The following is a 12,463-nucleotide window of genomic DNA, read 5'->3' as shown; positions in this document are numbered from 1 at the left end:
CAAAACAATAAAGACATTACAAATGTCATATTATACATATATATATATACAGTGTTGTAACAATGTACAAATGGTTAAAGAACACAAAGGAAAATAAATAAGCATAAATATGGGTTGTATTTACAATGGTGTTTGTTTTTCACTGGTTGCCCTTTTCTTGTGGCAACAGGTCACAAATCTTGCTGCTGTGATGGCACACTGTGGAATTTCCCCCAGTAGACGTGGGAGTTTATCAAAATTGGATTTGTTTTCGAATTCTTTGTGGATCTGTGTAATCTGAGGGAAATATGTATCTCTAATATGGTCATACGTTGGACAGGAGGTTAGGAAGTGCAGCTCAGTTTCCACCTCATTTTGTGGGCAGTGTGCACATAGCCTGTCTTCTCTTGAGAGCCAGGTCTGTCTACGGCGGCCTTTCTCAATAGCAAGGCTATGCTCACTAAGTCTGTACATAGTCAAAGCTTTCCTTACGTTTGGGTCAGTCACAGTGGACAGGTATTCTGCCACTGTGTACTCTCTGTTTAGGGCCAAATAGCATTCTAGTTTGCTCTGGTTTTTTGTTAATTCTTTCCAATGTGTCAAGTAATTATCTTTTTGTTTTCTCATGATTTGGTTGGGTCTAAATGTGCTGCTGTCCTGGGGCTCTGTGGGGTGTGTTTGTGTTTGTGAACAGAGCCCCAGGACCAGCTTGCTTAGGGGACTCTTCTCCAGGTTCATCTCTCTGTAGGTGATGGCTTTGTTATGGAAGGTTTGGGAATCGCTTCCTTTTAGGTGGTTGTACAATTTAACAGCTCTTTTCTGGATTTTGATAATTAGTGGGTATCGGCCTAATTCTGCTCTGCATGCATTATTTGGTGTTCTACGTTGTACACGAAGGATATTTTTGCAGAATTCTGTATGCAGAGTCTTAATTTGGTGTTTGTCCCATTTTGTGAAGTCTTGGTTGGTGAGCGGACCCCAGACCTCACAACCGTAAAGGGCAATGGGCTCTATGACTGATTCAAGTATTTTTAGCCAGATCCTAATTGGTATGTTGAAATTTATGTTCCTTTTGATGGCATAGAATGCCCTTCTTGCCTTGCCTCTCAGATCGTTCACAGCTTTGTGGAAGTTACATGTGGCGCTGATATTTAGGCCAAGGTATGTATAGTTTTTTGTGTGCTCTAGGGCAACAGTGTCTAGATGGAGTTTGTATTTGTGGTCCTGGCGACTGGACCTTTTTTTGAACACCATTATTTTGGTCTTACTGAGATTTACTGTCAGGGCCCAGATCTGACAGAATCTGTGCAGAAGATCTAGGTGCTGCTGTAGGCCCTCCTTGGTTGGTGACAGAAGCACCAGATCATCAGCAAACAGTAGACATTTGACTTCGGATTCTAGTAGGGTGAGGCCGGGTGCTGCAGACTTTTCTAGTGCCCGCGCCAATTCGCTGATATATATGTTGAAGAGGGTGGAGCTTAAGCTGCATCCCTGTCTCACCCCACGACCCTGTGTGAAGAAATGTGTGACTTTTGCCAATTTTAACCGCACACTTGTTGTTTGTGTACATGGATTTTATAATGTCGTATGTTTTACCCCCAACACCACTTTCCATCAATTTGTATAGCAGACCCTCATGCCAAATTGAGTCAAAGGCTTTTTGAAATCAACAAAGCATGAGAAGACTTTGCCTTTGTGTTGGTTTGTTTGGTTGTCAATTAGGGTGTGCAGGGTGAATACATGGTCTGTTGTACGGTAATTTGGTAAAAAGCCAATTTGACATTTGCTCAGTACATTGTTTTCACTGAGGAAATGTACGAGTCTGCTGTTAATGATAATGCAGAGGATTTTCCCAAGGTTACTGTTGACGCATATTCCACGGTAGTTATTGGGGTCAAATTTGTCTCCACTTTTGTGGATTGGGGTGATCAGTCCTTCGTTCCAAATATTGGGGAAGATGCCAGAGCTAAGGATGATGTTAAAGAGTTTTAGTATAGCCAATTGGAATTTGTTGTCTGTATATTTGATCATTTCATTAAGGATACCATTTTGTCCTGTAACTCGTTCAAGGTAATTGGAGAATCCAGTGGGTTCTGGTAGTCTTTAATAGTTGATTCTAAGATTTGTATTTGATCATGTATATGTTTTTGCTCTTTATTCTTTGTTATAGAGCCAAAAAGATTGGAGAAGTGGTTTACCCATACATCTCCATTTTGGATAGATAACCCTTCATGTTGTTGTTTGTTTAGTGTTTTCCAATTTTCCCAGAAGTGGTTAGAGTCTATGGATTCTTCAATTACATTGAGCTGATTTCTGACGTGCTGTTCCTTCTTTTTCCGTGGTGTATTTCTGTATTGTTTTAGTGATTCACCATAGTGAAGGCGTAGACTCAGGTTTTCTGGGTCTCTATGTTTTTGGTTGGACAGGTTTCTCAATTTCTTTCTTAGATTTTTGCATTCTTCATCAAACCATTTGTCATTGTTGTTCATTTTTTTCGGTTTTCTATTTGAGATTTTTAGATTTGATAGGGAAGCTGAGAGGTCAAATATACTGTTAACATTTTCTACTGCCAAGTTTACACCTTCACTATTGCAGTGAAACATTTTACCCAGGAAATTGTCTAGAAGGGATTGAATTTGTTGTTGCCTAATTGTTTTTTGGTAGGTTTCCAAACTGCATTCCTTCCATCTATAGCATTTCTTAATGTTACTCAGTTCCTTTGGCTTTGATGCCTCGCGATTGGGTATTGCTCTGTTCAAGTAGACTGTGATTTTGCTGTGGTCTGATAGGGGTGTCAGTGGGCTGACTGTGAACGCTCTGAGAGACACTGGGTTGAGGTCAGTGATAAAGTAGTCTACAGTACTACTGCCAAGAGATGAGCTATAGGTGTACCTACCATAGGAGTCCCCTCGAAGCCTACCATTGACTATGTACATACCCAGTGTGCGACAGAGCTGCAGGAGTTGTGACCCGTTTTTTTTGTTATGTTGTCATAGTTGTGCCTAGGGGGGCATATGTGGGAGGGAATGCTGTCACCTGCAGGCAGGTGTTTGTCCCCCTGTGTGCTGAGGGTGTCAGATTCTTGTCCGGTTCTGGCATTTAGGTCGCCACAGACTAGTACATGTCCCTGGGCCTGGAAATGATTGATTTCCCCCTCCAGGATGGAGAAGCTGTCTTCATTAAAGTATGGGGATTCTAGTGGGGGGATATAGGTAGCACACAGGAGGACATTTTTCTCTGTTAAGATAATTTCCTTTAGAATTTCTAGCCAAATGTAAATGTTCCTGTTTTGATTAATTTAATGGAGTAAGTTAGGTCTGCTCTATAACAAATTAGCATTCTATCTATCTATCTACCTTTCTATCTATCTATCTATCTATCTATCTATCTATCTATCTATCTATCTATCTATCTATCTATCAATTCAATTCAATTCAAGGGGCTTTATCGGCATGGGAAACGTGTTAACATTGCCAAAGCACGTGAGGTAGATAATATACAAAAGTGAAATAAACAATTAAAATTAACAGTAAACATTACACATACAGAAATGTCAAAACAATATCTATAACAATCTATCTATCTATCTATCTATCTATCTATCTATCTATCTATCTATCTATCTATCTATCTATCTATCTATCTATCCCCCAAAAACACAGAATGATCCCCGCAGCCGCCCTACCGCCCCGCCTGTCGATTGGCCCATGGGAGAATACCACAAATAGAGCATTAAATTTGCTCCACATTGAATCACAAGAGGCTGAGAGAGGCACAGTGTCACAGGGAATCTGCTTTATATTCAAATAACGCTGCTGGCTCTCCTTCAAAACCAAGAGTACATGGTGGAAGCCCCACAGACACAGACTTGAACTTTTTGAACCGTTTTTCCTCAAGTTATTACCATGTAAGGCCTTGTCCCCATAGTTTTAGACAGCGTCCTCTCCTTGTCTCCTTCCCTTAGGGCCCACTGATCTGAAAGGACTTGATAGGTGAAAGTGATATTGTGGAACTGGAAAACCTGTCTCAGTCGTTGCACCTATCAGTGCTCATGAAGGAAAGGAAATAAGGAAATAAATACATTTGAGAGTATTGGGGCGTGGCCAATGTATTCCTCCATATCCCAAGGCAGTCACAGTGCATGTTTTGCAATAAACATATACAAACCCCTATAGCATCCACACATACTAGTTATGCACTTGAGATGGCAAGGATATTTACATCTCAAGTCCATGCAAAAGGTCCAGAGTGAGTCTTGTAGAAGACCTCTTTACCTAGTAGTATTCATATGGTCAGGCAGTATACAGTATCTTACCGGTTCAGATGAAGGGAAAGTTCCAGAGGAGGAGATGGAGGTTCAGTTTGGGACCAGACAAACATGGAGGGCAACGGACACTCTGAGGTATGGGCTGGCTGGCCTGCTTCTATATGTAAACTTTCCCTCATAGCCTCCAGCAAGGTGACCAGCCCAGTCCAGCCCAACTCAGACTAGCCCTCGGTGGGAGAAGCACCCTCCCCATATAGCCACCCCAGTCCCCTGTCAGGTACAGGCAGGCCTGATGGAGGCAGAAGGGCGTGAAGGAGAGAGGGAGCGAGGGAGAGAGGGATCAGGAGGAACAGCCGATCCCGCTAGTGATTGTTGACGTGGTGACTGAAGGAGGCGGGGCTGAAAACGAGTGTTGTGTGAGTGTGTCTATGTGTGTGTGTGTGTGTGTGTGTGTGTGTGTGTGTGTGTGTGTGTGTGTGTGTGTGTATGTGCGTGTGCGTGTGTGTGTGTGTTTCACGAAGGGACTTTTGTGGAAGTGATTATCTAAGCACTTCCCCTGACCCAATGAACATTTTATATCAATACTTTTTATGCAACCAACTGACGTATCCTGGGCTGCATGTCATTATTGATTGCGGAGAAGCCACAAGCCACATGCCCCTGGTCCCATGCATTGTCTACAGTACCTAACAAACAGACACTGAATAAGATTTGTCTTACAACACACTTTACAGACAGGCAGAATGGTGCTTTAACAAGTTTAACAAGGGCCCAGTTTTTCTAAAGTTATCTGGATTTTGCCTATCGGATAGGATTAAATGCATAGAAATAGAATGAATAGGACGGACGTATCATTGACTTGAATGGGGACTCCCGCTCTATTCATTCTGTTTCTAGGCATTTTATATTTCTGCGCATCGCTTTTGAAAAACTGGGCCCTGATGTCCGGTTTTGATCATAGAATAGAGTCGTGTAATATTTGACCATCTTTTCATCCCAATGATCAGCATTATACACCCGTGGGGATAAGAGTACACGGCACTTCTTTCTGTCTCAGTCAAAACAACAGACCTCCTCTGCCGGGCTGCTTCCTCTCCCCTCCCCTTCTAAAAGCCTCCCCTTCCCCTCTGTGCCCCCACAGCCCCATAATCCACACCAACAATCCCAGCCCCTAATGGAAAATATGGCCTGACCCTCTCCACTGATGTGGTCAATGCAGCCAGTAATGGGTCCACATTGCCTTGCAGCTAAAACCAATAATGAATGGGGTGAAATGGAACTTTAACCGTGTTGGTCTGTCTCTTGTGTCACGTGTCGTATGTGGTCTTCCTTTAGTAATGCCAGCGTCCATATATACAGAGGAATAGTCCTTTCAACTTCTAATCAAACGCAACATTCACTGACGCTATTCACCTCCTCAATAGATTGTTGTTTTTGCGACGTCATTTCTCAACGAGCGATTTGTAGATTTGTCAGTGTTCTATAAGTCATTATAAACAGGGTGGTTTGAGCCCTGAATGCTGATTGGCTGACAACCCTGGTATATCAGACAGTATACCACTGGTACGATAAACCATTTATTTTTAATGCTCTAATTACGTTGGTAACCCATTTATAACAGCAATAAGGCACTTCAGGGGTTTGTGGTAAATGGCCAATATACCACGACTAAGACCAGCCCTTAGCCGTGATATATTGGCTATATACCACACACCCCTTGGGTGTAGTTGCTTAAATAACATATCCTATACAGTACAAGTTACACTAATCAAATCAAATGACCACATTGATGGAAAATCCATCCATGGTTAGAATTAGTGATGATATCAGACATGTGGGTTATAGATACAGGACAGAGATTATAACCAGCCAGAGTACTGCACCACCATGGATACAGGACAGAGATTATAACCAGCCAGAGTACTGCGGGGTGCAGCTAGTGGAAGCACTAGTGGTAGTCTGTAATATCTGTCTCTTCCATTAAGGATCTGCAGAGGGCACAGAAGTAAGAGGGGACTTTGTCTCCCTTTTTGTTTAGATGGATAAAGCTACATGTACCATGCTCTAGGGTCTCTCTCTCTGTGTTCTACTCTCTCCTTTCCCTCCTCTCTCTCTTTTTTCTACTCCCTCTTTCTCTTCGACTGTCTTCTCGTAGAGTATCTGAAGCATACATCACTTGTTTTGAGATGATTAATGACTGTGTACATTTTGCTGGTAGTTGAGGGAGATGTGTGTGTGTGTATGTGTGCCTGTTTATACCTGCACTGTTGCTCCTGGGGTCAATAGAAACACTTTGTCTAATACTGCCGACACATGAGTGTGATATAAATTGAACTTGACCACGTCAGTTGAACTGGCACCCGGAGCATCTCACCCACATGTACAGAGGGAGGTGGCATGTTCTCCCCCGTAGGTCTTCAATCTCATAGCTTGGTGACCGGGACGACTATACAAACACTGTAGAATACAGGAAGGGCCCAAGTAAGAGGCTTCTAATCACACTGTATGTATCACCATTCACCACCCACTTGTGTGGCACGGTGAGCACTTAAAGCTTGGAGACTGGGACACATTTTTATCCCTGACAAGTAGGCTACAGACCACACACACAGACACCAAATGCACAAGAAAGGACACACAAATGCCTGCACTTGCACACTCCTGCACTGACTGGCTGTAAGCTAAAGCTGCCAGTTATGGTGACAAAGGACACAAGATACCCAGGGTGTCAGAGGGAGAGTGGCCTTAGCCCCACATGTGTGTGTGTGTGTGTGTGTGTGTGTGTGTGTGCGCGTGTGCGCGTGTGTGCGTGTGTGCGTGTGCGCGTGTGCGTGTGTGCGTGTGTGCGTGTTGACAGTGGCACATCAAGCATTACAGAGGCGAGAGGCAAAGAATGTCACCAGACCCTCAGAGATGGCCCTTTGCAACCCTGGCACTACACATTAAACTCTGCAGCAGCTTGGGTGTAGGCCTCGGGTGTAGGCCTATGGACTGCACTGGGCGTCTTTAGTTGAGCATAGACTTAATGTGCTTTTAATAGAAAATAAACTAAAGAGGCGAGGGTAGGGCAGGGCAGGGCAAGGGAGGGAGGGCAGGGCAGGGCAAGGGAGGGAGGGCAGGGCAGGGGAGGGGTAGGGAGGGACTTACCACAGACAAGCTGGACCACTGGGATCAGGACATGGGCAGTGGTTGTGTTTGGAGGAGGGGGAGCTAGGTGGCTGACAGACAAGTTCAGATCATCAGCTCCAGCAGGACCAGCATCAACCCATTCTAGAGAGAGGAGGAAAACATAAGAACCATTAAGAATACATTTCACTGTTACCACTTTCTTTTTTTTTATTACAGAAAAATTTGAATATTCATGACTGAAACGCAGTACTGTAAAATAGAGCATACTGTAAAATAAATTATTTCAGCCCACATGAAAAAATGCTTCAGTTTACTAGAGAGTACTACAGTACTTACTATATAATTTTGTAGTAAACTGTAGTATACTGTAGAATACTATACCACACACTGAAGTATGCCTCGATCATGTGTAGTATTACTATATCATGTTGTAGTACATCGTAGAATACTATAGTAAATACTACAGTATACTATATTCAGCAAAATCACTACAGTAAATACTACAGTAACTACAGTACCACATTTGCATACAGTATAACCTGCCCGTTCCCCTCCCCCATGTCTCAATTTGTGCCAACCATAAGTAAGAAACCTACATGCCAAGAATAGACCATATATAGTGTTTCTTACAGGTGATAGAAAAGAGCAGAAGTGATGAACTATCTGTTCAGAACCACTCCTACCTACCTACAGGTTATGGAACATCTAATCTTTTAGTATTTCTGCAGTAGGTGAAAGCCTCCACTTCTAGGTCAAAGATAATACAACTGGGGCCCGAAATCGTCTCTGGCATTTCTAACATATTGGCCCATATTTTTCCTTGAGGCCCCCATGAAGGCCCATTTTTTTTCTTGAGGCCCCTCAACGGCCCAATTTATTCCTTGAGGACCCCTATATTATTCAGATAAAGATAATTTTGCACAACAAACCCAAGTTAGACAGGCCCAATGGGCTAAAACTGGACCAGCCCATCTGGCATTTGCCCGAAATGCCAGATGGTCAGTCCGTCCCTGGCTAAAAGGCAGAACAAACACCATATGTGGACCTACACCATTAGTGTATGCATAAATGGCTTTCATCATTAGTAAACTCAACAAAAACTCTAATTAGTAGCATTCTCTTCTGCTGCTGAAAATAACAGCCTCCTTATATTGTGTGAAAAAGTGTATGCGTGTATTTGTGTGTGTGTGTGTGTGTGTGTGTGTGCGTGCGTGTGTGTGTGTGTGTGTGTGTGTGTGTGTGTGTGTGTGTGTGTGTGTGTGTGTGTGTGTGTGTGTGTGTGTGTGTGTGTATGTTGATTATCAGCCTAATAGGTAATGTCAGAAGATCATGCTGTTCTTACCAAAGAGGGGTCCAGGAAATCTCCTTGCTGTTCTCCTCCATGTCATGGGACCCTGTCTTATCCCACATTCCAGAATAACATGGAAGATTCCACCTCTCCACTTCTGATCCACCCGGAGACTAGAGAAAGAGTCAAACATTTGCAGGCAGGGGTTAAATGTGAGTTTTGATTGAACATTGATTATCTCAATGAACCGCTTTTCCATGATTATTTCTGATTTCCCCTGTTGGACCCCCTGTTGGACCCCCTGTTGGACCCCCTATTGGACCCCCTGTTGCCGCTGAAACGCTTTAGATAGAATTGACCATAATATAGATGATGACATTGTCTCTAGATCTTGATTAGATAGTCGGCTAGACAGTGGGATGTCAGCGGATGTCGTCAACATCAATGGCACGTAGCGCAATGATAACCTGCCACTCTGAGGGTGGTTTAGGACAAGTCGTATGTGTTCAATGTGCTTGGCCTGCCAAAGGAAAGGAGTAATTTTACCGCTGTGGCTGCTGTTTCAACAGGATAACAGTGCCCTCTGTTGGTCGCTGTGTTCAAATACAACTCACTGTTTGATTGAGGACAGAAATGCTCTGAATGCAATATGCTATTACATCAGAACGCTTCTTAGCAAAGCCTACCACGATGAATCAGACTGTTTCATATTTTATGACTTCTAAAAGGAAGTCCTGTGCTGTCTTCTGCCCCTTCCCACTTTCTCCACCACGCAATCTGCAGTTGCTACATACAGTTGAAGTCAGAAGTTTACATACACTTCGGTTGGAGTCATTAAAACTTGTTTTTCAACCACTCCACAAACGTTTTTGTTAATGAACTGTAGTTTTGGCAAGTCGGTTAGGACATCTACTTCGTGCATGACACAACTAATCTTTCCAACAATTGTTTACAGACAGATTATTTCACTTATAATTCCCTGTATCACAATTCCAGTGGGTCAGAAGTTTACATACACTAAATTGACTGTGCCTTTAAACAGCTTGGAAAAGTCCAGAAAATGATGTCATGGCATTAGAAGCTTCTGATAGGCTGATTGACATAATTTGAGTCAATTGGAGGTGTACCTGTGGATGTATTTCAAAGCCTACCTTCAAACTCAGTGCCTCTTTGCTTGACATCATGGGAAAATCAAAAGAAATCAGCCAAGAAAAATAATTGTAGACCTCCACAAGTCCGGTTCATCCTTGGGAGCAATTTCCAAACGACTGAAGGTACCACGTTCATCTGTACAAACAATAGTACACAAGTATAAACACCATGGGACCACGCAGCCGTCATACCGCTCAGGAAGGAGACGCATTCTGTCTCCTAGAGATGAACGTACTTTGGTGCGAAAAAAGTGCAAATCAATCCCAGAACAACAGCAAAGGACCTTGTGAAGATGCTGGAGGAAACAGGTACAAAAGTATCTATATCTACAGTAAAACGAGTCCTATATCTACATAACCTGAAAGGTCGCTCAGCAAGGAAGAAGCCACTTCTCCAAAACCGCCATAAAAAAAGCCAGACCAAGGTTTGCAACTACACATGGGGATCGTACTCCTCTGGTCTCTCATGAAACAAAAATAGAACTGTTTGGTCATAATGACCATCATTATGCTTGGAGGAAAAAGGGAGATGCTTGCAAGCCGAAGAACACCATCCCAAACACAAAGCACGGGGTGACAGCATCATGTTGTGGGGGTGCTTTGGAGCAGGAGGGACTGGTGCACTTCACAAAATAGATGGCATCATGAGGAAAGAAAATTATGTGGATATATTGAAGCAACATCTCAAGCGTCAGTCAGGGAGTTAAAGCTTGGTCGCAAATGGGTCTTCAAAATGGACAATGACCCCAAGCATACTTCCAAAGTTGTGGCAAAATGGCTTAAGGAGAACAAAGTCATGGTATTGGAGTGGCCATCACAAAGCCCTGACCTCAATCCTATAGAAAATGTGTGGGCAGAACTGAAAAAGCGTGTGCGAGCATGGAGTCCTACAAACCTGACTCAGTTACACCAGCTCTGTCAGGAGGAATGGTCCAAAATTCACCAAACCTATTGTGGGAAGCTTGTGGAAGGCTAGCCGACACGTTTGCCCCAAGTTAAACAATTTAAAGGCAATGCTACCAAATACTAATTGAGTGTTCTGACCCACTGGGAATGTGATGAAAGAAATAAAAGCTGAAATAAATCATTCTCTCTACTATTATTCTGACATTTCACATTCTTAAAATAAAGTGGTGATCCTAACTGACCTTTGACTAGGATTAAATGTCAGAAATGGTGAAAAACTGAGTTTAAATGTATTTGGCTAAGGTGTATGTAAACTTCTGACTTCAACTGTACATTTTTGGACATATAAATGTATGATATGTACCCATTGATTGTTGAATAACATAACTTTCCTTATGAGCTTAGTTCAACTACCGTACTCCATCAGAACCCCAAAATATCAACTTGTTTTACTCCAATGTTTGTAAACATTGTACTTGTAAACAAACAGTGCATGCTTAAAACTATAATGTTGATATCTTGGTTGGTCGATCCTTGCATCTATATCTCTGTCTATGAATTTGAAAGTGGTAACATTTCTCCAGGCACATCCCTCAGCCTTTTACCAAACATAAGTGGGGGAAACGCTTTATTATTTCAACTGTGGATTGCCCCTTTATAGTAATCATCTACCTCTTAATTTCATCCCTCCATTTTCTCCCTCTTTCAACCTCTTGCTGAGAGAAATATCACTGCTCTCTAATTGTACGTTGCTTTGACATCAACACCGTAAAGGCCACTAGTAAGAGTATATTAGTGATGAAAAAAAACTTGTTGGTTTAAGTACTGAAATTATGGCTGTTAGTATGTGTAACTTTACCCTGTGAACCACACAGTCATAAGGGCTGCAGTATAACTTGACACTGTTTAACTTCCAGGGCTTTCTGACAACAACAGTCACAAGGACTGTGGTATCAACCAAAATGCGATGCTTTGAAATGAGACTGAGTTCCATAAGACTAAATAGTGTGTCATACATGATTTCCATGTCAGTCTGAGGCGAATGCCCTGTTCCGGTCTACTCAGTTAATTCTATAATACAGGCAGAAATACAACAGCTCAAAGAGAGTACTGAGATGTCTGCCTTCGTCTCTGATCCTATTCTACATCTATAGGTGTGTATAGTTAATATGTACTGTAGCTAACCTGGAAGTGCAGATGGTTTGCACAAGGTTGTTTCAACAACAACTTTGCCGTGTGCGTGTCAACCGAGACGGCCAGACAATCCATTCTCTCCAGAAATGCTTGTGTACCAAACAGGGACAGACAATGCTTGCATAGACACATGACAAAACAGCATCACGGATTGGATGAAGACAAATTATATTTTACACATCCTCGTCCCCTGAGTATTCTGTGCTTCGTACTTATCTGTACACCCTCCTTTCCAAAGAGAGAGCGATCAGGGAGAGTGGCTCGGCTTACTGTAAGACGCTGCAGTGACAATCATCAGTTGCTCTTTCAACTCCGTGTGCTGCACCTGCAGACGATTAGGAGGAAATGTGTCTAAAGGAAACAGTGAGCTCACAGTGAGCCGTCTATAATCCTCCCGTCAACATCATAAAACTGACTAATGGTTGTCAAACCAGGTTATGGAGGGAAGGAGGGAGAGAGAGAGAGAGAGAGAGAGAGAGAGAGAGAGAGAGAGAGAGAGAGAGAGAGAGAGAGAGAGAGAGACAGAGAGAGAGAGAGAGAGAGAGAGAG

At 42.8% G+C, this 12,463-nt stretch overlaps 1 protein-coding gene across 2 annotated transcripts in view; it reads right to left on the bottom strand.

Moving 5' to 3' along the window:
• The window catches only part of LOC139373029 (poly(rC)-binding protein 3-like), a 32,830-nt gene that overhangs the window by 17,317 nt on the left and 3,050 nt on the right, over nt 1–12,463 (bottom strand). Inside the window, exons 2-3 of one of the 2 annotated variants that reach the window (XM_071113020.1) lie at nt 8,718–8,836; nt 7,394–7,516 (exon numbers count right to left, since the gene is read on the bottom strand). The gene's annotated coding sequence lies outside the window, so the exon portion shown is untranslated. Of the gene's footprint in view, nt 1–4,294; nt 4,370–7,393; nt 7,517–8,717; nt 8,837–12,463 lie in introns of those variants that run through there. The other variant, XM_071113021.1, reaches the window with a different exon arrangement.

The sequence above is a fragment of the Oncorhynchus clarkii genome, chromosome 18, assembly GCF_045791955.1.
Source record: "Oncorhynchus clarkii lewisi isolate Uvic-CL-2024 chromosome 18, UVic_Ocla_1.0, whole genome shotgun sequence".
Classification (NCBI taxonomy): domain Eukaryota; kingdom Metazoa; phylum Chordata; class Actinopteri; order Salmoniformes; family Salmonidae; genus Oncorhynchus; species Oncorhynchus clarkii.
The sequence above is the reverse complement of the archived record's forward strand: the minus strand, read 5'-3'. Positions and strand labels throughout refer to the sequence as shown.